Source organism: Microtus pennsylvanicus, chromosome 11 (assembly GCF_037038515.1).
Source record: "Microtus pennsylvanicus isolate mMicPen1 chromosome 11, mMicPen1.hap1, whole genome shotgun sequence".
NCBI classification, from domain to species: domain Eukaryota; kingdom Metazoa; phylum Chordata; class Mammalia; order Rodentia; family Cricetidae; genus Microtus; species Microtus pennsylvanicus.
In genome coordinates, this window is record NC_134589.1 from 75,967,401 (window position 1) to 75,991,664 (window position 24,264).

The 24,264-nt window shown below is 43.0% G+C and overlaps 1 protein-coding gene across 6 annotated transcripts in view; it reads right to left on the bottom strand.

Moving 5' to 3' along the window:
- Positions 1–24,264, bottom strand: part of Ebf1 (EBF transcription factor 1) — a 385,736-nt gene that overhangs the window by 42,711 nt on the left and 318,761 nt on the right. The gene's annotated exons all lie outside the window — the stretch shown is intronic.

Sequence of the window (24,264 nt, forward strand, 5' to 3'; positions counted from 1 at the left end):
AGACAACTCACAAACCTGCTCCACTGTTTGTAGAGCCATTTCCTCAAAACCAGTAGCCAGATGGAGACGTCCCAGTGGAGGCTGGCAAACCCATTAGGGTGGGGACAAAAGCAATCCTAGGAAAAGTGAGGGAGAGGGGACGCTAAATAGCATGACCGACCCCCTGAAGAGGCAAGGAAGGGCTCGTAACTTGGAGAAGGGAGATAATAGGTGGTTGCTTGGGAACACTGAAGTAAAATTCAAGAGAATTTGTAACGTGGATGTCAGACAAAAGGCTACAAGGGCTGTGCAGAGGAGCCTAGATGTTTCTAGCCACCTCGTTTCCAACTCAGATGTCACAAAGGGAGGAAGTACGTGAAGCCAGGCTGCTTCAGCGTCCACTCAGCCTGGGTGATTGCTGTCGCCAAGGGTCACCGTCCTGAAAGAGTCACAGAGCTTCCTCTGCCTGAACGTTACCTTGGACGCCTTTCTTTCAACCTTGATATCCTTACAGTGCCTGCAGGCAGCGCTGTAACCCACAGCTCCTCGGAGCCTGACTGTTCTCAACACCATGGGCAGCTTAGCAATCCTTCCAAAGCTCCCCTTAGCCAAAAGAAATGGCCATCCTGATCACTAAGCCCTGACATCTGACCGTTAATGGTTATGACCTAAACTTAGCATTCATTTGAAACACACCATTGAAAATCCACAAAGGCATCGAAAAAACCATAATAATACAGTTTCTAATAATTTGATGCAGGCTTTCTGAAGCCAAATCTAAGTAGCCCAGACTAGCTTCAAACCCGGCATCCTCCAGTCTCAGTTGAAACTGTGTATATTCATCACCACCTCCAGCTTGGTACATGGACTTGGCCACAGGAACCAGTGAAAACCCGAGGTTTGCAAAGCTAGAACAATCTCTTGAGGCATGCAGTGCCGTCTGGCATTGAACTCTGAGTGCCCTTGTACTGGTGACTTGTGTGATGCCTGACAAAGATCCGTCACACCAAAAGTCTACTATAACATCCCTGTGAGGGCGCAGGCACACTGTAGGATGTACGATTATGAAAAACATAGGTCTGTACAGAATCACACAACTGTAAATGTTGACGCGCTGCTAGGATCCAGGGCACTCACTGATGTGGGACCCATGTTCTTTTTCTTCTTTTCTTCTTCTCCTATGATTATTATTTATTAGTAGCAACTGACATGAATTCTAAGTATGTATAGGATGGTAAGCATTTTTATGATTAATCTAACTTCCCCAACAACCTTGTAAAAGAGGCACCGCTATGCAGAGAAAAAAGATAAGGATTCGAGGATTCAGGTATCCTCAAGCCACAGAAATATGAATGAAAGGACAGAGACTGCAGCCCAGGCAGCCTACCCTAAGCATGTTTGGTAGAGCAGCCAAGTTAGGACAAATGAGGGCTTTCCAGAACATTCTTTAATAATTCTGGCCTCGGATATCTTCCGAATAGTTTCTCCCTCTTCATTTACTCTCCCACTTGCCATCTTTTCTGCTCTTTTTTTTTTTGCACACATGTCCCATGATGCCCCTGTCACCAGACCTCATTTGAGTAGTAGCTGACACATAGCACAGTCTTCTCTTTGCCCAAAGCTTTCTGGAGCAAGACACAACTAGATTGGAGCCCAGATGTCATCCCTGACCTTCTCTGTGTTCTTTGGGCCCTTCCTGTCTATAGTGTGAAAATGGGAGGTGGACGTTGTCAGGTGTTTGATACACAGTTCTCAACAGATGCTTCTTATTGCCATGAATAAAATGTTTGCGATGGCTTAGGAAGAAAGGATGGAGTGGGCGATACAGGGTTAATTGTATGTATTTACACGCTCTTCCATTGCAATCTACTCCAGAGATAAGAGAAACAAAAAGACTCAAACAAGGCTTTAAAGCAATGTGGTTAATGTAACAACCTGAGGGTGCCAGATTCTAAGAGAGCCCTGGGTATGATTTGCTTGTCCTGAAGGCTCAACCTTTCCGCCTCTGTAATACTCTCTACCACCACTGGTTCTCAAACACTTCCCTAAAACACACTTCCATCTGGACTAAGACACAACTGTTTCAAATCTCAGAGGCTAGAGAGATGGCTCAGACGCCAAAAGTACTTACTGCTCTTGCAGAGGATATGGGTTAGTTCTCGGCACCCATATCTTAACTCACACCTATCCTTAACTCCAGTTACGTGTGTGTGTGTGTGTGTGTGTGTGTGTGTGTGTGTGTGTGTGTGTGTGTGTATGTGTGTGTGTATGCGTGCGCACACCACATTTGTGCTTGGTGCCTGTGAAGCCAGAAAAGATGGTGGATCCCTTGTAACTGGAGTTAAGGATAGGTGTGAGCCAACCGCTTCCAATGCAAAGATCTAAACATCTCCTGTTCAACCAAAGCTTAACTTATGGGAGAGAAATTGAGGGCAGGCAGGAAGGAGAGGGACTTTATCTAAGATCAGTCATCCCAGTCCTAAGGACAAGCAAGCACAGGACTACACACTGAAAGATATAAACTTTGGTGTCCACCCCAAAACAGCAGTGGTGCTAAGTTTAAATTCACCTTTTACATCATGTAAATTCTCGCAGCATTGTTGTATATGGGGTAAAGACAGGGTATTCCTACCATTCTTTATTTTTTTCTCTTGCATGCTTGATTTATGTCTTTTAAGAAATTGACAGAGCCACAATGTCTACTTGGGAAATCCTGGTTAAGTTCTACTCACCCTACATTGGGACTTGTGATCCATGATGGCATGAAGTATTCTTGCTATAGCATATTGACGTAAACAATGTATATTTAACCAGAATTTAATTGCCACATTGGATCTTAATATTGGTCCCTGGTGTCTGCTAATAAATAGGTGTTTAGTTAAGCAATTCACTTGTTTTGGAGTAACGGTTACTGTGTGGGCAATGGGTATGTGGCCACTTCCGCAATAACCCCTCATGAGATTCTGGAAACCAATTTTGAAAAGCAAGCAATAAAGCACCACATAAAAAATAATGGTGTAATTACTTGTTGGTCAGGTTAAACCTACTGTGGCGAGAAAAGACCAAAGGCAATGCCAAGCATCGTAAGCGGATTTGCTGTAAATTTGACATCGATCTTGACCTTCAGCGAACATGAAAGATTTGAACTCTCACACCTGAGCCAAGTAGGAAGTGCAGAAGACCATTGGTGTCCTGCCTCTATTTAAAACCAAATGAATGAACTTATCCCATTAATGCCTGTATTAAGACTCAAACGCCAGAGAATCCGGGACTATCACTAAATTCCTGATATGAAGACTCTCATATTCTCATTAGAATTTAGACCCCAAAGAAACTGCTTTGGATATATCACAGTGTGGTTATAATTTGTTCTCTAAGATGCAAGAAAAAAAAGTTGATGGAACATGCTAATTGAACATGAACTACACTATTTAGAAAGAGGTGAAGGACGTCTGGGCTCCACTTGGTGGTCTGAGAGCAAGTGTCTTGTAATTCACGGTTAAAACCACCTAGGCCACACCTGAGCCTCGATCCTTTTTCGGGTCATCCCAGGTGCCGAAGAGACTTTTCTGTGGATGGGAGGGTGTGGAGGGTGGACTGAGCTAGCAAAATCTTTTAAGCAAAAACATTTGGGCAAAAGCTTCTAAGGATGGCATGGAACAGTTCATACTCAGGGGTATCACAATTGTTTATTTAAGTTGCTATGGTGACTGCCAGTCTTAGACTGGCAGTTCATGTCTCTCCTCAGCCCATGGAAGAGTTGGCAACACACTCTGTAGCAGGGTGCCAATAGAGAGATGGCAGACCAGTTCTTACTAACAAAAGTAAATTTTCAATGATGCCAACTTGAATCTCCCTCAAATAAGAAATCTTGTACATTGAGGGCTAATTAGGACTGGGTATGAACTTTCCAGGAGGCAAATTACCATCTATGAATAGACAGGACAAAATGTTAAGTTTAAAGACAGAACTTCATTCAGGTCACAGGTAGGATCAGGAGTCTCCATGGCCACACAAATCATTTCTACCCATAACAATCACATCAATGTTTTCAGCCTTATTACATGTTACCTAGACAGGAACGGTGGTGCACGCCTGTATTTCCAGCATTCTGGAAGAGGAGGCGGCAGGAAGCTCACCACAAGTTTGAGGCTAGCCTAGGCTACATAGACACTTCCAGACCAGCTGGAGCTACATAAATAGATCCTGCCTAGAATACTGAAAAAGAAAGGAAAGGAAGGAAGGGGAAGGGGGTAAAGGAAAGAAAGGGAGGAAGAAGGGGAGAGGGGAGAAAGAGGGAAGAAGCAGTGTTGTTAAAAAATCTAGTTCCTCCTAAGGGTCCTCCCACTCCTTGGGTCTCATTAGTATTAGAGGTGGGAAATCCCCAGCAGAGGCTCTGCCTCTCTCCATTGATGGTTGTAATGGACCTGCTTAAACTGAGTAACAACTGGAAGCAAGGGGGAGTGAGTGACCTTCCTTTCTCGTTACTGTCTGTCTACCCCTATTGGAAGGTGGGCAGCGTATAGGAAATGAAAAGTACATATTTAGCTCTATCCGTGGGACTAACTTTGCCTGAGGCCAATGTGCCAGATAGCCTTAAAGGTTCTTTTCAGAGGGCTGGGACATGTCTGCCAGGACAGAGATCAGCCTGATAAACTGCTGACCTATTCCTAAGTGGATTTTTTTTAATGATTATTTTGGGACAATGGGTACTGTGACCCTTTAAGGACAAAATCAAACATACCGGATTGCTTCCTCCCCCAACTCCCGAAAAAACTACCCAAACAACTTTTAGATACAGATGCATTCTTTTAAATCTCCCTCCAGAGTTAACCGCTTGATCTTGCTACAATCACACAGAGCCATTCACTCAGGACACGCTACAGAAAGCCTTCTGCTTAGACCAAACACAGCCACACTTGGAGAGTCCAAGTGCAAGATTGGACACCACCAGTTAACCTTCTGACCATGACCAAACTCTAAAAATGCTGGAGTCCAATCAAACCTAGCTCTCCTAAGTCAGTTCTTCACACAAACCAAGTTATAAATGAAAAAGATCATTTTTGTTATATGCTGCTTGATTGTGATTATTTTTCCTTTAGTATCTTAAGAGGTAAGTGGATTGGTGGTTGTTTTCAGTTTGGCCTAAGCTAGCATAATCTGGGAAGAAGGACCTCAGTTTAGAAAATTACTGCCAGATTGGCCTGTAGGCAAGTCTGTGGAGCATCTTCTTGAGTATTGATTGATATGAAAGGGCTTGGGCCACTGTAGGTGGTCCTCCCTATCTACAGGAAGTCCTGACTGGTATAAGAAAGCAAACCAAGCAAGCCAATAAGTGGTGTCCCTCCATGGCTTCTGCTTCAGTTCATCCCTTGATCTCCTTCCCTCTCCTTCCCTGGTTTTCCCAGAGTTGGACCCTACTTGGGAAACAAAAGCCAAATAAGACTTTCCCTCTCCAGGTCTTTTGGTCATGGTCTCTATTACAGCAATAGAGGTCATGCTAACACAGAAGCCTGTTTTACAGATGCAAAGACTGAGCACAAGCATGCTTGAGCTGTTTCCCTGCCAAAACTGAGTCTCAGTCCTGCCCTTCAGACACAGGCTCTCTCCTACAGATGTTCACACTTTCCAAATCAGATGGCCCCACCACCCTGTGGGGTGAATGCACCTGCAAGGATGAACAGCAAAGGCTCCAGAGCCCAGTCAGTACCCTGGTACAGTCTCCGAAGTATTCAAGTGGTTGGATTTTTTTGTTTTGTTTTGTTTGTTTTTTATAGCCTTAGCAATTGAACCCATGGCTCTGTACAAGCCAGCCTTGGAACTGATTCTGTAGCCCAGGCTAGCTCTGTGGCTCTTCTGCCTTGCCATCCTTGAGTCTCTATAATCACAGGCCTACATGACCAGGCCAGACTTTTACATTGTTCTTATCCATTGCCAACACGTCCTTTAAAGTTTATTCTTTCCCACACTGCTGATATTAGAAACATCCCTGGCTTTACCTAAATCCTTACAGGGGAAAGGGGCTAGGACTAGTAATCTCCTGCTACATACTGTAGTTACTCTGAGCCCGAGACTGCATGCGCTGGAGTTAAAACTGTGGGTCCCAGGCTAGCTATGGCCAGTCTCGACTGCCGTTACCACCATTGTTCTAGGTTTAGACTCAAGAATGGCACAATGCAAATGGATCCTGGCCTTGTTTCACGACGGTAAGACCCAAATCACGATTCAAATGCGGTTAGCCTGTCTCTAGTGCTTGCCTGCTAACCCCATTCCGCTGGGCTGCCCCTGCAGAAGAATGTAGTAATACTCTGGGGTAGATAATCTTGTCTTTCCATTTAGGACAACACAGAAGAAAGCAAACAATAAAAGAAGTCTCAGACAACCATAGCTGAATTCAATGAAAAAGAAAGAAACCAGTATCTCCCTGTGCTAAATAAAGATTAGCATTTAGTAAGACACTTTGAAAAGGTGCCCAAATAGGTCTGACTGAAGCACAAAAATTTTTTTCTCTGAGGTGCCTGGTGATGTCACCCATTAGAAAGACGAGGAACGTCACACACTCCTCCGTTATTACCTTCCAGCTTGCTTAATCTCATCTGGCAAGTTCTCCTTCATCAGAGTTACTTGACAATTATATGGGATCAGGGAGCCCCAGGAAACAGGGGTGGAATTCTGATATGCTTTCTTCATTAACTGCTCGTGGCCCAGAATTGAGGATAAAGCTGCCCTTCCTGGGGAGTCTTTAAGTGAAAAACTCATCTTAATTGAATGCACATATCAGTTAGCTATCTTCCGGATTCACCAACCATTAATGTCCCATTTGCACCGGAGTGCCTTCTCTTCTCAGTGGCTGGTGTAAGGGCAATGCTCTCTGGGCTGTGCTTAGAAAGGAAGATTCAGCAGGAAGGCGGACCGGATAGGAGAGGGAAGTGGGCATATTAAGCTCACGTCTTTCCCAACCAAACTAGTACTGTGGGGCTAAGCAACAGCAAATGCAGCAAATACTGCTGTCCTTGCAAAATTGGCATCCTCCCCCCACGGCTGGGAGGCACCTGGCAGGGGAATCACAAATAATACGATCCTGCCAGTTAATCCAGCTTCCAGAGATGCCCTCTGAGGAAAAGATCAGGCTTGCAAAAAGAGCCTTGTGGATGTGAAAGAGGGATAGAACGGGAGATGGGGTGGAGTAGGGGTGGGGGTGGGGACAAAGTGCAGAGTTCTCTTCTGAAATATCTCCCTGTTCTGAGGTTTCACTTTCCATTCTCTCCCCAGGACAGAAGGACCTGAGAGGGAATCTGAGGTGTCCACCCAGAGGAATGCTGTCAATTCCTGCCCATTGCATGGCCAGTGTCGGTGGAAGACGGCCTAGTTTAGCTGCCGGCAGGAGCAAGCGTCTGGGAGCAGAAATAAGCTAGCTGAAGCTCTCCCTGATCACACGGCCTCTGAAAGTCAGGAGGGTGTGTGGTTCGGCATCTCAGATGATGCAGACATCATGTATGATTAGACCGTGTAAAGGATAAGCGCTTACACGTGGAGCTAAGTGGCTCCCGTTGAAACTTTTTAAACATTGTCACAGAGTATTAGCAAACCCCGGGGAGGATGCACGCTTGAGTCTATGCAAGGCAATGTCTTCAGATAGCCTGACTTGTTGGAAATAAACTAAGAATCTTACTGTGTTTCCCCTTAGCCAAAACTTTAAATCTAAAACTGTCTCTAACTTCAGAAATGCAAGAGGAGAGTCCTGATTCACTATGAGTCTGACCTTGAGACATCAAGGATGAACGATCCAGACCAGGTCACTGAAACACCAGACTGACCACTCACCTAGGAAGCGGTGGTGAAATGGGACTCCAGTGAACCTACGTGCAAGGCCTTAGTGGTGACCTGAACCAATAAGCGGTCACGGATTGGGGGAAACAAATAATAATCACAGGAGGAACTTAGCTGAAGACCAAGGCTGATGAGCTCCCTTTATGTGGCAGAAATATGTTCTTGGCTGTGGGAGTTTGGGAATGCCAATTCTCTGCATTTCACTAGCCTGCTGGAATACTCTGAGCTGGGCAAGGGAAACAAAGTCCCCCATGTTTGTGCTAAAGGAGCAGCCCTAGCTGTGCTCCAATTTGAGAATTAAATTATCTTTCCTCGTGATGGCACCAACTATGACACTTTATAGAGAGCTTCCTTTATTGTCAGCAATATGGGACAGTGGATTTTATTTCCCTTTGGACAATGAGATTGTGGTTAGCATAACATCAGTGAATCTAACATCAATCCGCTGTCAAAAATTCGTTTTATGAAGGCCAGAGAGAGGTTGAGTGGAAAGCAGCCACACAGAGGGGTAGATATATAAACACGGGATGAGAAACTGAAATCAATTCTGCACACAGCAGAAGCCAACGCGTCATTGGCATCCATAAGCACCTGCCATTTTAATATTCAAACAATAGGATATTTACTGAAACAGCAGATCAATTCTTAAAGGAGAGCTATTCCCCGTGGAGTTTATTTGTGGTCCTCTGTCCAACATCCATTAGACAGGGTCCCTGTCTTTAGAAGAGTGGGTCCAAATAAATGGTAAGAGAGGAAATAGATTCTATTCTCTCTGTTTACTTTATTACTATTGATTTCTGAATTCCCTCCAATCTATTTCCTAACTGGGCAGATAATATACATTTAGTACGAAAAGTAATTATCTAAAATGAACCCAGTTTGCAGTTGTGTGATAAAAAAAGAGGGGACACTGATAGATTAAACACTTATACATTAACAAGTATGGCCAATTGTATTAATATAAATACCAGAGACTTAGCGTGCTCACTTTATGGCTAGATATAATTTTGTAGGCTAATTGTGAGTCCTTGTATATACTTGGGCATATTTTATTTCCACTATTCTATACTTTATGGCACTATTTTATAGTGCAAATACTACAATAGTAGAAAATAACATCATTTCAAATATGTTTTTTCAAAGAAATCTACCTCCCTCGAAAGAAAAAGCATCATTTAGGAAAAAAAATTAAAATGTTCAGATGCTTTAGAAAAATTTTGTTGTGAGAAATTCCATTGGTTTCTAAAGCATTAAGTTAGAAAAGCGAGCACAGAGCACATCTTTATAGAGTTATATGTGAAACAAGGGCTGGAGCAGTCAGCAGTACCAAGGGGGTGAACGCAGTAAGTCCGCACTGTGGCAGATTGTCCACTCTTTCAATGCCATGCTTATGGGGAAGTCTCAGTGTGAAAGGAATGGTGTATTAGGGTATGTGAAATAAATCAGGGTGTGAAACTGTGTGTGTAAACAGACTCACAGTACAGCCACAGGCAGGAGGAAATGTTTGCCTGTGTTTGTTAGACACAGAAAAATAACCACGAAGTCTAGGGAGATGTAGCCAGTTGTCATTGCTGAGTGAGAGGTACTGGTGATCTTAACTTTTTATCCTCTCAGGTCTTTTTCTACATTTTCTAAAATCAGCACATGCTGTTTTGTGAATGACTGGTGCTTTAAAATATCAATGATTGTTATTTCCTTGAACAAGTTATGCAGAAATGGGTGGATGGATTACTTAGATCCACAGATCTACTAAACAACCTTTCTTTTCTTTTTCTTCTTTCTTTCTTTCTTTCTTTTTTTTTTTGTGGGGAGGTGAGACAAGGTTTTTCTGTAGCCTTAGAGTCTGTCCTGGAACTGGCTCTTGTAGACCAGGCTGGCCTTGAACTCATGGAGATCCACCTGCCTCTGCCCCCCAACTCTGCTTGCCCTGGACTTCTGATAACCTAGGGGCATTATCCACCAAGGACTCCTGGACCAGAAGTATTGTGAGAACTGCCTGTTAGTAGCCAAGGAGAATTTCTTGCATAACCCTGCCACAGACCCAATGTCAGATACGCAGGGTGACCTCCCTTTCAATGGTGCTACGTGGTTACGTAAATATTTTTTAATTATTTATTTATTTATTTATTATGTATACAGCATTCCTTCCATGCATGACTGCAGGCCAGAAGACCCCATTACAGATGGTTGTGAGCCACCATATTGTTGCTAGGAATTGAACTCAGGACCTTTGGAAGAACAGTCAGTGCTCTTAACCTCTGAGCCATCTCTACAGCCCTGGTTATGTAAATCTTGAAGACGTTGGAAATAATACAGTTCTTTAGTTTTGAGGGTAGATTCTAGAGTCACAGGGGCAGACAGTGGTTCCCACGCTCACTATTTGAATACTTGGTAAATGACTCAATCCTTCTTGCCTCAGTTTCCCTATCTGTGATGTCAGAGCAGTACTTACCTCAGAGCGGTGGGTGCTGGGTTCAGCATTTGTAAACAGAACAGCACAGCACACTAAGTACTGAATTTGCTAAATGAATGATATAAATCTGACTGTACTGGTCAGAAGAAGTTACAATGGAGAAGTGAATATGGCCAGAATCTATGTTAAACCGTTGATCTTATCTAAGTGCTTAGATAAACTTTTCTGCAGCCCAGCTGCAACTTGCTGTTGAGCCTAAGTGGATACTTGGGACTCCAGGCACCTGCTAAGGCTCTGCCCATCCATCCCATTGCTCCGGAATGATGACAGTCACATTGAGACTCAGAGATCGTAGCATTGAAGCATAGCTGCTAAGTGTAAATATTATTCACAGCTTTATATTTAGTACTCTATGTTTAGATTCTCACTGAGACAGAAAACCAAATAGATACTCAATAAATCGTTTCTCAGTGGGAAAAGAAGACGAATGAATGACTTTATCACAGCTGCATCAAGCGTCCTACTTCTGGTCCCACTACCGCAAAGGGACCATGTTGGAGAATTTTTCCTTGTCATTAAGCACGAAGGTTGAGTCAAGTGTAGTGTTATATTCCTTTAATCCCAACACTCCAGAGGCAGAGGCAGGAGGATCTCTGTGAATTAGAGGACAGCCTGGTTTACATAACAAGTTCCAGGCCAGTCAGGGCGACTCTGTCTCAAAACAAGCAAACAACAACAACCACAACAAAAACTAGAGGTGAAACATTAACTTTTTTAGACTCAAACGTTGTACTTTTGTGAGGTGGAAACCGTGAGGTGCCCATATCAAAAGGCCAGTCGAATGTAAACATTTTTCCCTCCAAGAAGAATACAAACCCCCTCTTAAACACTGGGTGTCTTCGAAAGCTTTTCCTAGGAACGGCTGGGAGGAAGAGAGCCCTGAACTCAGGATCCAAAACAGCAGGGGCAGCAACAGCAACCAGAAACAGGCAGTTCACATAGCTGGTTCTGTGGTTTCCACGGCCAGGTAGAGCGTGACAGGAACGTTACAGTAACTGACAGCAAGTGCAGACCTTGCCGTGGAAACCGTCTATAATGGTAAATGTCACTGTAACAAAAGTCGTTACTGGATGACAAGGGAAACAATTGTTGGGACCCTGCCCATCCTTGTGTTGTGAGTATTTTGGACTACCCCTTCACATACCGTGTCTTTGAATGTATAGTGTAACTTGTAGCATTGTGTGAAGGGCTTGGCTCCAATGCCTGGGAGTTTGGGGAGGGGGTGAAGAAAGAGAAGCCAGTGTCCCACGGTTGTAAAACCATGATAGGTTCTCCATGTCACTTTCCTCAAATGTGCCCAGCCCACGCAGATAATTATAGATGACCAGATTGCAAGGGCTTTATTGCTTCTCTTTTTCCCCATAAATTTTAATTTTGGAAAGTTAAAAGTGAAAAAAAAATGTGGTTTCAATTTCCTACAAATTGAACACAATTTGGTTTTAACAAGAAAATAGAAAGAAAGGGTATGTTCTTTAAAGTGAATTAGGAACAAGGGCTTGTTTGCACTCGCTCATTGCCGTGAGAAAAAATAAAGCACAAAACTGAGGAACGATGCCTCCCCAAAATGGGCATCATGAATCATCGCAGAGAGGCATAAAGTCTTCTTATTCCTTAAACATCCAAACAGGGTCTAACGCAATCTAACAGCATAATAACACTGTTGAGCTATTCTTTGTGCCTATAGTGAAAGAAGCAAACTTTAGAAGGACCAGAAAGAAACAGGAAGGGCGAAAGAAGCAGGAGTAGACGTTGACAGCCCTCAAACATACAGAGCAGGAAGTGGCTTAATAAGAAAAAGGCTGTGTGATCACATGAGTTCTCCATCGTACTCTTTCCAAGTTGCAAGCAGAGAATACCTCTGACAATCAGAACACTGATTAAAAACAATTAAAAACAAAAGATTAAAAACAATTAACACTGAAATTATTTAAACATGCAGTTAGAAACAGAATGAAGTAAAAGAATTGCCATATTATATGTATTTGTATATATCCAAATATATATGTACGTGCGTGCGTGTGTGTGTGTGTGTGTGTGTGTGTGTGTGTGTGTGTGTGTGTGTGTATTTTAGTCTAAAGACATTGTGTCCTTCTGCTGAGACCTAGCTGTCATCTTGGTGTTAGAACCTTTTTTCAAGGTAGTCATCTGCATTAACTAGCCTGTCAAAGACAGGTCTCCACCACACCAAACTCACTGGCTGGAAAGCAAACAATGAAATTGGTCACCCAGGTGTTTTCTCTTGTGCGCCAAACCTTGGATTGGCTATTGTCTGTTTTTAATTTGACCTCTGCCTTAGTAGCAGTCCACTCCATATTTGGCAAATGAGATTATGCAGGTAATAAACTATGTCATCAAAGTTCTTTTTCTTTAGTGATCAAATTTGGTTACTTAATTGTATGTCCAAGCTTTCTCCTGTTTCTACTTCTACAAATGTTTGCTCCTTGGCATGCTCTAAGAATTCTTTCAAAAGTTAACATTTGTAGTTGGGGGGAAAAGAATCTCGTTACTGTAGGCTTTCATTTCTGATCGAAAATAGTAATTCCCCAGTATTTTTTTTTCTAATCAGGGTTAAAGTTGCAAGCAGAGAATGCCTCTGACAATCAGAACACTGAGTTCTGGCTTTCAAAGTTCCAGCTATAAACTCAGACTTGGCAACCCTAACCTATTACTCATTGGCTAATAATCCCATTAGTCAAAACTGCTAACTCCTGTTCAAGTGCATATTTTGCATATTACTACATGAAACCCTAGCAGGAATTCCATGTCCCAAATGTCTTTTGAAGGCACAGGAATTAACAAGAGGCAATTTCCCTTTGTTGAAACTGAACAGCAAAGCTGAATCTCCCCATGCAAACGTCAGAGAATCCGTGGTGTTGCTCAGAGACTGTGCCCTCCCTCCCTTTCATAGCCTCGTTAGCCACCCTTTCAGGTGACGACTTTCACTGAGCCCTGAACTGGCTGACTACAGCAGTCACCTGTATTTTGAAAGGGCTGCAGGCTGGTAGCCGTAATGATGCAACAGAAGAGGAAGGCTTCCTCGCAAAACCTGAAACGTCAAACATCTGAGCGTGTCTACTCAGCAGACTAGGAAGGAAGCAGGTGGGCAGGCTGAGTACTCTTTCTCTTTTCGCTCAATATCTTCTTTCAAAACGTGTTCCCCAGAAGCCCTCTAATATGCCACCCACTTCTACTAGGCTTATTTCCGAACCCAAATTTCAGATCAGAAATGTCAGCCCTACCTGCCAAGGAGCCTGAAATATTTGACTCGCTGCTCTAAGCACCATATTTCTCTCTACTGAAACAAACTTTGTGGATGGCACTGGATGGAGGAAGACACCGCCATTGATTCCAGGGCATGGGATCTCAACTGCAAATATTCTTTCTTACTCAAAATCGAAGCCAATGTTCCAGGGTTCCCATGTAAAGGAACAGAATGGAAAATACCCCAAGCATCCTGAAACCTCACATGGGGATTAGAAGGCAAGGGATAGAGGACTAGTACAAACATTAAGTTTGGGATTATAGCCTGTGGCTTCTGGAATCCTCAAGAACAGATTTTGACAAAGAGGAAATGATAAGAGTAAATGGGTGAATGGCATTGAGAAATTTTCCCCATCATGTCTTATAGTATGCAATTTCCGCATGAATGAATGTCTTATTGGTTTGGTGGAGGTAGAAAGCCTGACTAGGGCCCATTTAAAGAAGACAGAGCTCAATAATTAGAGAGAAATTTTAAAAAAAATGGGAATTGACCCAATCCTGTATATCCCTCAACTTTCAACCTGTAGGGTAAGCAGCCTTCTGTTTGTCTGGTTCCCCATTCTCTTAGGATGGGCCATCTAACTCCAGGCATCTACACAGCTTTGTACCCCAGCGTGCCTTGTCTCTGTGTTACCTTTACTGTCCCTCACACTGGGTGCCATGCTTGGCACATAGTGGGCATTCAATAAAACACGAAGAATGATACTCAAGACAGCAACAGACTTGCTTATTTTGCAAAGTTCAGTTCATTGGCAACCACTGTTGGGATCAGTCAACTGAATATCTAAAAGCAAAGAGCAGGGTAGGGCTCACAGAGCATTTGGAAATGCCCGATGGACTTTTCTTCTTAAGTACTGAAACCTGTATAAGGGACCCAGTTTGATGCTTGGGAAGAAACAGGTCAGATAGCTGTGCAGACCAGATGATGGAGTGGGGCTTTGTGGAGGATGGTGGGGTAGGACCAATGAGCGAGTTTGGCACTCAGTCCATCCGCAGAAGTGAACCCTAGGAGCTCAGGGCTTAGTGACAGATCACCTAAAACTTTACATGTAGATAAGTATTGACAGAAGCAAAGTGTGAAAATCAGATAGTCTTGTAAGTTTCAGCTTTGGATGAACATCTGTTGCGCTTCAGTTTATAGAGCTCAGGAACCTGCTTCAAGAGGCGTTGGAGTGAGCCCCATGTCCTCAAATACCTCTGGGATGCTGGGTTCTCAAGTGTGCACACTATCCACGCTCCCTTAAGCCTCCCAGATTCAGTCCCTCATTCTGACTGCTCCTTTCCCTGCAGCCAAATCTCAACCGCAGCTCAGCTTTCCCAGCCTCTGCAGGGGGAGGACTTGGCCTGCTTTCTGACCAAGTGTGATATGTTTTGTTCTGTTTATGAGATAGGCTCCAGAGCCCTTCCCAGGATAATCAGTCATCTGGACTATGACCCCAAGCAAAACCAGATGAAACTGGGAGATTTTAGGTCAATGGATTAGTTTTGGAAACTCACTGAATCCAGATGAGACAAATTAGTTTTGATTCGGTTTTAATTTTTTTCCCCTTTATTGAATGACTTATTCATTCTTCAGGAATAACTTGGAATATTATACTTGAATTTGTTCCCAATTAAAAATAATCTCTTGGAGTAAAAGTGAAATGATTTTCTACTTCTTTTTTTTATTCACACATCGATCAATCTGCCCCTTCAACATCCATTACGAGGCTTGTTTCCTCTTTTCCAGACATGTACCCATCATGCAGATTTTGTTCTTCCAGCTGTGTCTTCTCGATCCCTCAATAAACGTTTCATAAATAAAGACACAGATGAATAAATGAATGAATGAATTAAATGATGATAAGACCGGCCCACCCAGGAGAATCAAAGTATTGCCAACTATATACTTGTGCAACTTGGGAAATCCTGCCACATACCTTAAATACGGGCACGAATTCCCAGGGACTTGAAGTGGAAACAGCAGATATAAAACACAGTTAGTGCCGCTTCCCTCGAAAGCACAGGACTTCTAGCCAAGATGCCGAGAAGGGAAAGTAGACCCTTTCCTGATACCCTGCTCCCCTTCCTGGCCTCGTTTCCCCCTATGTAAGTTGGTCTAAAGTTTGGAATGGAACAGAGTTTAGCTTGCCTGGACCCAGATGTCAGTGATACAGTACAGATGGCAAGACCACACATCATCTGTTCACCAATTTTGGAAGCAGGAAGGGGCTTTGGTGGCTTCCAGGGCTACTGGAAGCATGTGGTATACACATGCACCCCATATTGACAACAGAAAAGTGAGATGGATCCTGGGTACCTTATCATAAGCAATACAACATCACCTTGTCGGTCTTTGGGCCTTTCCTTAATTTCTCCTTTCAGTTAGTGCATGGAATCCCTATCTACTGAGTCAAACCAGCTGACAACTCTCTCACTGTACGAGTCATGGAAAATGTCTGGGATGAGATGACCAACAAAGTTGAGACTGTGTCTGTGCTGGCAGGGACTGTGCCCACCACTTACCACCACCATCACCAGTCAATTCACATGGGGAGGGTGATTAAGCTACATTGAATGAATGAATGGCTAAGGCATAGACAACATTTCTGTTACCATTGTGTTTGGTTAATGATGACCATACTATGTGCTCGAAAGCCACAATGCTAAGGCCAGCTGGCCTGTGCACAGATCCTGGTCCTGTCTGCTCCTAATTCTATGAGAATTCTGTAATTCTTTAAAAAAAAAAACCTCAGATTTTTAAACCTTCTCATTGATTCTGTTCCCTCATTTTTAAGGTGGATGTAGCAGCCCTTGTCCCTCAGTGTCTTGAGAGCAGATGTTTGAGGATATGCATCTGGCAATATGTGGCACAAAGGAAATGCCTGGAAAGCCTTAGCAGTAATAATTGTCTCATTCATTAGTGAGTATTCGTACATTGCTGACTTTACGGTTCTGTGCATACACTAAGTCAGGCATTGTAAAATCCCTAGAAGAAATACGTTGATGAATCAAACAGAAAGAATACTGCTAGGGACCCACTCGGAGCGAGAATGATCCAAACCCCCTTACTAATAAAGCTGCCATTTCTTGAGCCCGGAAAAGTGCATTGCCTATATTATGTTAAATTCTTTTGTTAGCAAATATTCTCACTAATTCTTGGGGAATTTTTTATGAGCACACAATATCCTTCCCCTTATTTCCCCTGTCCCTCCCAACTTCATGTCCTCTTTTTTTTTTTAAAAAAATAACATACTCAGTCCAATTAGTGCTGCATAAATGAATTAGCATGGATAGTGGACCATCCATTGGAGAATGTCAAAGTATGAGGTACCATACAAACAAACAAACAAACGAACAAAAGTAATTCCTGCCTCCCTTTCCTCTAGCAGCCATTAATCTGTACTGCTATCTACTCCTAGTACCTATTCAATAGTTGTAGTGAATGAATGGAGAGAATACTTCTGCTTCTTCCATTGTCTAGACAAGAAAGTAGATCTTGAAAAGGTCAACTCGCCTATCCAGGAGCAGAGAGCATACACTGACTCTCACCTACTTGTTTATTCAGTGCCTATCTAGTGCAAGGCTCTGGGCTGAATATACCCCAGCAAATTACAGCGACAGCCCCCAAGTTTGCTTTTCAATAACCAGCCTGTCTCGAATTAAAAGCATCCCACCACAGACAAGGCTTCTGATATATTAACTATGATATGACATTTGTCTTCATGAATTTGGGGCAACAAAGGGAGACAACCAACAGGATGGTCAAAAGTTCATGTTGACAGTCTGTTTGCCAGGAAGGGAGAAAAACCGTATTGTAAAACAATTCACATGTATTTGCCATGCACAAAGCACCAATAGTTTAAAAAATGAGCTATTAGAAAAGCAATCTTAATGTTCTTTTTAATTCAGGCACTACGGGAGCTAAGCAACCATTGTTGCAATTAATTGCTTTCTTGTTGCTTGCCACTTTGCTTTCATTATAAGAAATGAAAAAGATAGAAGCAAATTATACAATATATATTTACTCAAGCTGAGATGCCTTGACACCGGTTATTGTATTTGAACTTGCCAAACATTACGCCTGGTTATTCCTTTAGAACCCAAATTCCTCTACTTCCCAGCGGACTCAGCAGCCTCCCCGCAGTGCCACAGTCGAGAGCCATGACTCAAACAAGATTGTGGAGCTGGAAGAGGCTGAGATAATATGTTGTCACTCCCATATTTATCACCACATTTCCTGAATCATCCGACTTGGTAATGATGATTTCTCTCCGTTCTCCACACTGTTTGGCAACGACATGTTTTGTGAATACCTAAGGATGCTTATAAATATTCTCTTGCCTTGCGGCCGATAAATCTTTAAAATTAAAAGACAAAGTTAAAATGACTCTGCACTTCACCAACGCCTCTGCTAAATGTACCATACATCACACGATTTCAGTATCCACAGTTTAGGACTCAGTGAGGACTCTCAATCTTACTATGTGGATAAGGAAGCGGGGAGTGCTTTGTACTTCATTGAGCGCTATTTGGCGAGTTAGCCCTGATGGTAAGATGTCTTATTCTCTCTGCTCTTCCATCCCTCCCTTTCCATCTACCCTTATTGACACCAGGCACCACCCTCTACTTCTCTGAACTTTAGGTCTTTTTCTCCCCCTTTCAGAGTTAGACATAGAGAAACAAATATTGTAGAAACAGTTTTGAGGATCTGGCACAAAGACATGGATCGATGCTTATTGAAATTTTAGGAAGCTTGCTCTGCAGAGAACATAGTCAGCTGGTGGGGCTCATGTTTCTAAATAATGATCGTAGAGCAGCTGGGGGATGGGACAAGGGGAATGAGGCTGCTGGGTAAATGGCAGCATCGCCTCAGACTAGGGAAGAGTCCCTGCAGGCTTGGAAATAAGAGCTTGTTTACCTGGGCCATGTGATATCAGCTCAAAGTTCCAATCATATGTCTACTGCACTAGTTCTAATGTGCATCAGACTGTTAGAGGAGCCTGCCTCCCAGTGTGCCCGGAACCAGATCCACACCTCTGGACTCCAGATGACCTTCCCAAGGGGACTGTGTCCTTCTCTGCTCTTACCCCAGGCCTTCCCTTCCTTTCCTTTCTAGAACGTGGATGGCTCCAGAGCAGGAGTCTCCCCTTGCAGGGTACCTAAATGACTGTAAGACATGATAAGCACTCTGAAACTTTCTATTCAGTTGGAAATTGAATGTTATTGCACACTCTCCCAGCACAAGAACAATCAGGAATCGGAGACCCAAACACTGCTGCTTCCTTAACACTCCATGCAAGGTGATCTTAGGATCTAGAAAGAACTTGAAATTCTTAAATTAGAGAATGCAGTTTGCCTCTTGGAGGGGTTACTGGCAAGACAGTACATCACGAAGCTGATTTGCCTCTCAAGGCCTTAAAAAAAAAAGACAAATAAATTTAGAGGTGTATGGTTTCTGCAGACTACAAACTCACAATGGATGAACACGAACACATACATAAAGACTTTCTCAGAAGTATTCTCCCAGCTAGTTCAAAAAGATGTGTCTCTAAACATATAACAATAACCCATTGAATCAAATGGCGACACTTTTCATGGTCCAGGGCAACATACTTGCATTGTTTCCAGTTTAGCATCTTAACAAGAAAGACATTAGATGCGGGTTTCCTTCCTAGAGACAAGTATTCCTTCCAAACACGGGACCCCATTATAATCAGGTGCAGTTCTCCTTGGGCCCTGAATGAACTCTGTGGCCTAGAAGCTGTCATTAGCTGCTCGAGGCAAGTAAGAGTTTATACGCCCGGATCCCATGTGTTAAGACCAGGCACAGTGGCTTTAAGGCCGTATAGATTTCTGCGCTATTTATTTATTTATTTATTATTACTGCGGGCCCCACTCTCCCAGCCACAACAATTCTAGCTCTGCAGGACCCGTGTAACAAGGCGATGGTATCTGAGAAATAATGAGCGAAGGAATGCTGTTCTTTCTTTCCGTGCAATCTCAGGTGCGATCTGAGCCCGTAAAGGACTGGATCAATACTGCCAGCAGCAAGTCGCTCGATACCCCCTGAATTATTGCTTCATTTTTCTTCTTATTATAGATGAGTTGTGTTATTATTTTCCCCAAATCAATATTTTACAACCTTTTTTATCCGTTTCTCCATAAATTTTGCGATTACTTTAAACTGGGAATTCCGGTACACTAAATAAGATGCAATATCTGAGAGGAACAGAATGTCCTGACATCGGTTTTTTTGTTTTGTTTTGTTTTGTTTGTTTTTGTGTTACTCTTTTAGGCACAAGACCTTGTGTAAAGGCACGTCACAATCGATAGCCAAAGCAGGGAAGAGGGTAGGTTTCACAGAGAAAAGTTTAACATAACCCTGGGCTTGCAAAACAGAAGCGCACATCCGTCCTATAAAACAGCAGCCGACCAGACAGCACACAGCTGAAAACAACACAAAGAGAGGCGGGGTGACCAGCACTTTGCATCTGAGATTTCAGTCCTAACGCTTTTTTCTCCCCTCCAGTTACTGGGCCAATGCAATCCCTTTAAATCATTCCTCACAAAAGAGATCCCTCTGCACACCTTGGAGAGATTTAATTGGCTCCTATAGCTAAGTGTTTAAACATCAGCAAATCAAGTCGGATAAGCTCGTACCCTAGTCTGCTGTTGGGTTGCTCCGAAGTTGATTATTAAGACGTGAACATCCACAGTGTCTAAGAGACAGAAATCTGCTCCCCTCCATGAGTTCCCGGATGATGATGGGACGCTATGCTTTCTATACAATAATGTATGGTATTTGGCAGAGGAAGCTCAGTGGTAACTAAATAATCATGGTGCAGCCAGGGGCCATTACATGGTAATTCACATTAACTTCATAATAAGCACTGTACTTTTCGCTATATCCATTTGAAGATGAGGCAGAATCATAGGCTTTCATTTCTTTTTAATGCCACCCAAAATAAGAATAAAGTCAGATCATTGTAAATGCAGAAGGCTCGGGAACATAGTTCTGGTGAGTTAAGCAGCAGATTCCATTAAAGAGATGCTTAAATCCATTCTTTATAATTAGCCATGACATCCCGGAATCCACAAACAGTCGTTCTAATAAACTCATTAGGAAATTTTTGGTGGGTTCTTTAGAAAATGGGAGACTCTTATATTATAGGCTGTTATATTTAAAGCCTTATAATTTTATATGGGCTCTTCTCTTTTTACGTAAAAGCCTATGGAACTTTATAAGAACAGTTCTGCTTAAATCAATGAGTCTTAAACAACAATGTGCTTCTTGTAACATGTATTTAATAATGCAATAAACTATTCTGAGTGGTATAGAAGAAAATGACAAGGGCTTCGTTCTGATTGGCTGAGAAATCTTGGGCTATAGGGCCTCATTTTCTTATAGCATCGCGGGGTGCACATTTACACTCAAATCTCCATTTCCATGCATATTATTTAATTTAGGCAATTATGAAGTCCCGAAAGCACGTTCATTACCACTTGAACCCTAGAAGGCTTCCTACTATGAATGCATCATATGTAAGTGTAGGAAGGAGGCATTCTGAGAAGAAAGCAGCAGCAGCAACTTTAATTGAATACTTATATTAGTAGATTAAATTAGGTCTGTTTTAAAATGAGCTACCCTTAATTAGCTGCAGTTGGGAAATTGGAATGAATATATTTTACTTTTTAGTCATTACACTGAGCATCAGTGGACAACTGGCCATTATTTTTACTTTTACCCACAACTGAAGGCCCTTTTTAGGAATTCCCTCAAATAATATTTTCTTTAATTTGAATTTTAGTAGCAAGCCTCTAATAAAGCTTAAAGCAGAAATCTCTTGGATAACCTTGGTTATTGGTTTGTTTGTTTTAATGCATTGGGGTATGCCCCTGAGAGAGTAATGACACCCCCACTTCTAACAGCAGCAAACCCAGCTGAAACACCATGCCCCCCATTCGTGATCAGCCTGTCAGCTGGCTGCCTGGACATCCAGACATAATAAGAACAAGCCACTGAGCTCACACACATGGGAATCCCTTCCCGGGATGTTTATGGCTTGGGTCTGATCATTGCCATACTCAAATATTTTTCTTATCGCCCCTGATGACTTGGTCTCCAGGTCCATGAAGATCACTAAATACAGCAAAGGCTATGTGACTTCTTATCTAGTTGGTTCCAATGAAGAGATACAGAGTTCACAGCAAGATGGAGGGTCCCCGGAGGTCCTGGTTCAGTAGGAATATCCCTAGTCTGTGCGGGCATTTGATTAGGAGAGCAGAGAGGGATGGAAAGCTCAGGTAGAGCCCCCAGGACCCTGTCTGATTAGGATTTGAGAAAATGGCCCTTCAGTCCCAGTGAGATTTCCCAACAGTGTGTGTGGGGCCAGACATCTACGAAGTCAGGGTAAAGGAAACAAACACCCTTGGTCCCGTATGACCAGGTTTCCCCTCACAGTGAAAATGGCACGTGGCCCTTCCACAGAATTTCGATTTACCAAAGGGTGAAGAAAAGCTCCCCTTTTTTTAGTCAGCAGAAAAAGAAAGATGGAAACGGATTGGAACAGGACAGTCTATGGCATCCTTCCTGAAAATCCTGAAAATGTCACATGTTGCAAGGCCCAAAGAAGCCAGTATGCATAGGACTCCAGGCTTTCCCTGAGCGTTTGCTCAAAGACTGGCATGCTTAAAATATTAAAGAGCAGCTGGTCAACAGCCACGGTGATGCTGGGTACATGAGTCTTATATGCATTCAGAAAATTGATGACTTGGACGATTCGGATATTTAGGACTCCATTGACAAAACAGCAAATCCAGTTGTATATGATTTGCTTTGCACCTGTGTGCAGATCAATCCTGTCTCAGTTTGGGAGGGGCTTTTCCCCTCCCTGAATTTCAGGTGCTTCCTTTGCTAAATACCAGGAATGGTCCAGGCAGTCTCTGGGGACCCTTCCCTCTCTAGAACTCAGATGTACTGAAGTGTGTTCTTGCAGATTCTTTCTTTCTTTCTTTCTTTCTTTCTTTCTTTCTTTCTTTCTTTCTTTCTTTCTTTCTTTCTTTCTTTCTTTTTTAATGCATTGTTTTCTTCTTGGACCGTGTCATATGTTTATGTTATGAGCTCCCATCATTTTCATCTGCAGTCCACTCCATCATCCCTGCCTGCTCCCTTGGCACACTACACAGCAAGTTATCCTCCAATGCTCATGTTCCTCTTGGATGCGGTCACTCAGTACAGGGTGGGAGATTATTCAACAGAGCAAGGGACACATATCAGTGATTACATCACTAAAAAAAAGAAAAAGAATAAAACACCTCCTTCCCCCAAAAATGTTAATTGTCTGGAAGGGGTGGAGCTTCATGGAGCCCTCCCCCATTCTTGATGAAATGTAAATGGGCCTAATCTTAAAGAAATCTAGTGAAAATAACCACAAGTTACAGTCAGTTCATGAGTGCAATGGCTATGTTATGGCCAGAAGAAATCTTTTTGCTGCACGTCCCCCATCTTCTGGCTCTTAAATTCCTTCCACTCCCTCCCTGGTTCCCTATGGATTCATTCTTGATAAGATTCCCCATTAAGTGAGCATTTATTATACACTGTACACCAGGCTACGCTTTCCTCCTGTCAGGCCTTATTACATCCTCACAGTCATCCCACAACAACCCTCGCGTTGAAGAGGAGGAAATGGGAGTCTCGGATTGATTAGAAAAGTTTCAAGAAATTGGGCCAATTTTTAAAGAACCCAACAAGTCTAAAGGACATGCATAGAGCAGAGACAAGTTTACAAGTGACAGGCAGAAGAAAAGGGCGTGAGACAGGAAAGCCAGCTCACTTCGTGACTTCACCTAACTCTTTAAAAAAGTCCGCGAGCCTGGTTTGTGCTATCTATCAAGTCGTCAGCCGCTCGGCTAACTGGGTCATCTGGCAGCCTTACGTCGCATGCGTTTTTGAATACAACTTGGCCTTCCCTGCCTGTCTCCATCCATTCACTGATTTGCCCAATACTTGCCGTGCCCTGGTCTGTGCTCTGTGCTAGGCACTGAGATCATGGCAGTGAGGAAGAGAAACAAGAGCCTTCCCTTCCTAGAGTTTATAATCCACTGAGAGATAGGAGCTGCCCACATGCCAAGGTCACGTTAGCTGCCATAAGTGCGGTGGTGAATAAGATCAAAGCACAACTTGGAGCCAAAGGGCCACTATTCCAGGAATCTGCCTGAGAATCAAGAAGTGTCTTTCTAATTAGCGTATTGTATCCAAAGTAAAGTGTGGAACAAAAGCAGCTAAGTCCCTTGTGTGGGTGTGAATCTGAGCTGGGGAGAAGTGGGGTGGGCTTGGGAGGATAGAGATCTGATATCAGATCCCTCACTGGGTGACCTAAAACCCTGTAAAAACAAACAAACAAACAAACAAACACTTCATTTCTTCCTAAGACTCATTTTTTAAAATATGAGGAGTGAGAAACGCTTAATTGTGACACTGTATTTAAATCTGTTTATATCTCTTTACCAACGTAAGAGGAAGAGAACTATGACATTCAGGGCTTCGGTGGCCAGGCTTGTTTATTGGCAACTGACATTAATTCCTGACAAGTCCCAAGGCATTTTTTTCCTCTGTTGTTGGTGATTTTTATTAAGTGAAAATTGTAAGCCTTTTGACTATCATCACCTTAGATCCTCTGAGCAGAGCAGAGTGAGACACGGTGCATGTCTGTCATCTTCAAGAATTCCGAGAGGTCCAA